Source organism: Chelmon rostratus, chromosome 6 (assembly GCF_017976325.1).
Source record: "Chelmon rostratus isolate fCheRos1 chromosome 6, fCheRos1.pri, whole genome shotgun sequence".
Classification (NCBI taxonomy): Eukaryota; Metazoa; Chordata; class Actinopteri; order Chaetodontiformes; family Chaetodontidae; genus Chelmon; species Chelmon rostratus.
The window spans coordinates 7,973,151-7,978,483 of NC_055663.1; positions in this window are offsets into that span (position 1 = coordinate 7,973,151).

A 5,333-nucleotide genomic window follows, 5' to 3' on the forward strand; every position below is an offset into this window, starting at 1 on the left:
TTCAAGACTTGTGGGGGGGGGGGAGTCCATCCACAGACTCTGAATTAGAGAGTATTGATTGATGCACTTCAGGTGTTGAAGGGTTCAGGGGCGGGGCTACACTGGATGAGGGGTTCAGATGGTTCATCAATGTGCAGACAGACTTTCCTACAGGACAGAGACAGCGATTGTCAGAGCTACTGGATAATAGGGACAATGTGAGACACTGGAGGAGCACAGGGATAACTGCTGTTGGTCCAGTATGTAACATCTGCTGACAGTCACTGTGTTTGCATGTAGCAGCATGTCGCTTTATGTTGAAGTTAGGAATATAGTTACTATAGCAGTGCCTCCTGTAGGTAGTAATACTGTTGCACTTTGTTCCTGTGTGTGTGTGTGTGTTTGTGTGTTTTGTAAGACAATTTGCAAGCCAAGCCATGAAATCTGCGAACCTGCAGATACATGTGACCATGATCTGGCCATTTTGATTTCAGTATACAGCATGCTTATGCTTCCTTTGCTTTAAATTATTTTTTTTTTAACACCAAGGTTCAGAATCAACAAACTCCATAGGAAAGCTAAAAAACAAACCCATTTTCACAGCTTGTTTTAGACTTGTCACACTTATCCCAGTGACAAATAGAATTGCTCCAATTTCACAGCCAGAGGATGGGAGCAAAATGCCAACCTACCTTTGGAAAATTGTTATCCAGTGGTAGATTTTGTGGTGCTTAGAAAGTGTGAGATGTAAGGTATTAAAGGGATTGTGTTCATTTGCCATGGCTTGACAGGGTTCTTGACTGATATTTGACATTTTTAAATGCTTTTCTGTGAAGTCCTTCTTGCTGTTTGGTTTAAAATACCAGCAGAGACTAGAACTAGACCAGAAGGGACGTTACCTCAAAGGGTTTTCTTTTTTTTTGAGATTTTTTTTTTTAGTTTTTTGAGTTTTTTAGTTGTCTGGGCATCGTGTTTACTCGAGTGACCATTTTCTAAAGCATGCTGTTTTTTCTTTTAAGTTTAGTGTGCATTCTTCCCTTCCAGGTAGCCATTGGTTTCCAACCTGCAAATGAAATGTGCTTCGTTTTGGTCCCTGTTGATCCAAGTTGTGTCATGGCTGCAGTAGAAAGCTTAAAGTGTCCTGGCATTAAACTCCGACATCTGAGACTTGCAGCAAGAAGGCAGCAATAATAATGTGTCTTTAGACAAAAGGGGTTGTGATGATGTGATCCCCATCTTAATGTCAAGCAGGTTGCCAGTCTTTGACTCCATTTTTGTGATGCACTGGAATGAATGGAAAAAAGTAGCTCCTGGAAGATGGGAGTGTAAAAACATTCACATGTTTTTAATCATGGATGATAATGGGCAGTGACTGAAATTATACTTCCTGTGTAATACATAGGCTAAATTATGCAAAAATATTGTATGGTTTGTGTTTTTAAGAGACACCTAAAGCAGACTTACCTCCAGTGTCACTTACTGACTGAGAAATTTGTAAATTGTCATTTTATTAATATTGGTTCGTTTGCTTGCTTGAACTATTCAATTTTTATTTTGTATGTGTCCAAAAGATGTGAAAAGAGGTCTTAAGAACTGTTATGGATTGCTTACCACTACTTACATTTTGTGACATTAACACCAAAACAGATTTATGTCTATGTAATAAATGTTTATGGAATTATAATAAAAATGGCAGGATGCTGTGATATTTTGCAAAGTGGATTAAGCCACTACATTCATGTAAATGATTTATTGTACATTTTGCAGAGCTTTTGAAAACTGAATGTGTCATATCGTTATTAAACCGTTTTAGTGCGAAAGGTTGGGAATGTTAGAATGATGAATGTGTGTTTGAGGGATGGGTCAATAAAGAGAGAAGAGAAATGTTTAAGTCATTTAATGCGTGTGCTGTGGTCTGACTCTGTATCATGAAGCTGGTTCAGCATACTCAGGTTCTCTGTGAGGTACCTGTCTGCACTAATACTAACATTGATGGTTAGGTTGTTGACGATGTGACATAAGTCACAGCAGATGGCTCTGCTTTAAACCCAATCGGGAACTGGGAAGTCCTTTAGCCCAAACCTGCAAACGTGCTTCTTAGCTGGTCGTGACATTTTAGGGTGAACCTCGTTGAGGAAGTCATTTTCAGACACAAATGGCAGCTTGCTTTGATTTTTGATGAAAGAGTGTTGATGTAATTCTGTTTTTAGAAGAGAAGATGCAGGCTATTGAGAAATCAGTATGATCTCTTGATTTAATTACCCCAACAAAACAAAACAAGAGAACCAAGCCAAATGTAGTTTGAGATTCTGTGAGCAAAGAGGCAAAACTCAGCCTGTTAAAGATGCATGATTTCGCAACATATAGCATTAACTTTGACATTAAAATGGGAGTTTTTTATTTGAACTCCGAAATGTGTCAAATTACCAGCAGAACTCACTGTGCTGAAAACTGTCAATCAAAGCTGCTTTTGACGAGATGGGGTTATGGTTTCATTTTCATAGCGGGCTCATGATTATCACTGAAAAGTCTCTTGCATGTCCCACCAAGCACGCACCCAACTTGTATCTGACCACATTCACCAGTGATGTCTAATTGTTTAACGGCAGTGAAAGTGTGGAAACTCACTTTGCTGAAAATTGTTCCTGAAATTAAATTTGCTTTAAAAGAAGCTTTTAGCAAGGTTTTCATAGCAAAAGTTGTCGGGCTAACCCACAGACTCTGTATTATGTGACAGGCCTGGGTTACATTGTTGGCTGCAAATTCAACAGTTGCTGTAAATACAGGCTCATCTATAAAGATTTATTACTCTGTCACGCATGTCAGCAGGAAAGCCCTTGCATTGTGTATTCTAGCTCATTGGCAGTGATTAACGAACCTCTGTAATAGAATGGGGCCATTATTGATGTTATTAAACACATGTGTGCGTTTTCTTGTATGACAAATTAAGATGTCTTCTGTGAAAAGGTGAAAAAGAAGCCCTGGCTTTCTTCTTTCTTTTAAATACTAATAATGAAGGTTCTTAACTAACATCTAATTGCGAACAAATGTAATAAAGACCATTTTACATTTTATACTTTAATGATAAACCATACATATATGCTCCTTCCTGAGAGAAAAGAATCAACGTGGAACTCGAAAACAACCCTCATCTGTTTCAAAAAAAAAAAAAAACAGTCCCTGCTCCCCGACGCTCTAAACTAACAGCACCTGATGTGACGTGTTTCTCTTTGTTTTAGTTTTTTTTTGTTCGGCTGTCAGTTGTTCGGTGTGTCTGTGTGGGGATGAGGCCCGGATGATGCGGGAAACTGTGATGGGCACATGGCAGAATAGCAGCAGAAGAAAAAACAACATGCCACTGTGAATCAGTCACAGCACCACCCAGCGCATCATCCTCCTCTTGCTCTTTCTCTCCATGAATGTTCTTTTTCTGTCTCACTGTGTGTTCCTCGTGTCCCTTTCCAGTTCACTTACCTTGTCGGCCCCTTAAGTGAACCACAGTTTCGTAGTTCCTCGGGTCCATTCCAGGTCAGCGGGGTCATCGCCTCCTGCTTCAGGTTTAAACCACCAGCATACAGTGCAGTTTGAGTTTTATTAGCTGTGTTGTATTTTAACTAACATCACAGTTGAATTTTCAACTGACAAAAAAAATCTTAATTTTAGACCTAAAAAATTCATGCTTCTTCTAGAAGTGCAAAGTGTTAGCGCAACTCTCAAAATGTCAAATAATATGTTGTGTTGATAGATTAGGTTGTCCCTGTATTGTTTTTGTATATTGTCCAGAGATAATTTTCAGGAGTTATCTGCAGCTTTGTTCCAGGTGTCAAACCCAATTAAACAGGAAGTTTCATCATATCACATAGATGTTTCAATTCTTTACATGTTCGTACACAGCACTGTTGGGTCCTTCTGAGTGTTCACTTCATGTGGACATTGAGCAGCATTCACATTTGAAATGATATCCAACAGTACTTTCTAATGCTTTTGGGTTAGATACATCCATGTTTTAGGTCATTTACTGCAAAGTAAAAGTAAAGTAAAGGCAAACATCCCACATAAGGATATCTGTCAAACAGAAAGGAAGAATCTAATGAAAGAGGTCAGCTTTATAACAATAAGAGAATGCAAGAAGACCTCATATTCCACATTTACTACACTTAAGCTCCTTCATTCTTCAAAAATTATGGATATGTATTTAAATCGTCCTGTCATGCTGCTTGCAGTTTCTCTGCTTTTTTATTCTGCAGAAAAGGAGCAACACAGTGCGGTGCATACAGAATCACATGGCTTTCCACTGTCTGCCCTGCTTTTTGTGTCTATTTTGGAACACATCGGGACTTTAACCCCACCTTAACACCCAGGCCACATCTTTTTATGAGCGGCAGCCCAAAAAATGTGCTTTCAGAAGCATGAACAAAGCTATATTATTATTATTATTATGTCTTACTTTCCTGTCTTGACAGAAAATGAGCATCGTGATGAAATGACCGAGCGCTCCTCTTTTGCTCCTCTAAACATGGCAGCTGTGGTAAAATGCTCTCCCACCCCATTGTCACATTTTGGCCCCAACCCACTTTACAAAACCACATTTTGAACCAATTAGTTTCTAATTGAGTTTCTCTGTGTGACATGCTGGCATACGTCTCTGTTTATGAGTGTGTTTTACTGCAGTGTCAGTGACTGTGTGTCCTCTTAGTGTGGTGGGGACACACCCTGGCGGAGATAGCGTGACTTGAGCATTCTGACTCTGCGGTCCCCTGACCTCAAAGCTGGCCACTGATAAGACACAAGCCTCTGGAGTGTGTAAGCCTATATCAATAATTTCCAACGCAACAAGCATGAAGGCAGCTGTTATTAAATAGATGTCCCCCTTTTCCACAATGCTATGACTCCTAGTGACTCTCTAGGCCAGGGAAAGATGATAGCTCACTGGGGACCACACACACACAAACACACACATTCTCCTGCATTCATAGCTGTTTTACCTCTCTAAGTAAACTACCGTCTGTCAGTCAGCCGGTGTGACTGCGTCCTGTGGTGTCTCGAGTCAAAATGTGGTGTGTGGGTTTTTCAGACACTGAAAGCTGCAACACTGCTTTGGTGAGGTCTCGCTGCTCTCTCACGAAAGGCAGAGCGCCATACTGCCAAGATCAAGGCTCATTTTTCCATCTGGTTGAAACTCTTAATCCCATTCGTCTCAGCCACTCCAGTTTTTAATCAATAGCAGAGCAACGATTTGACACCCACCTCTCTGCCGAACTGCTCTTCCTCCCTCATTGTCATCATCTTCTTGTAAACCATCAACAGATATCTTCATCCCTTTTAACCTACTGTATATTCAGTGTGCAATATAA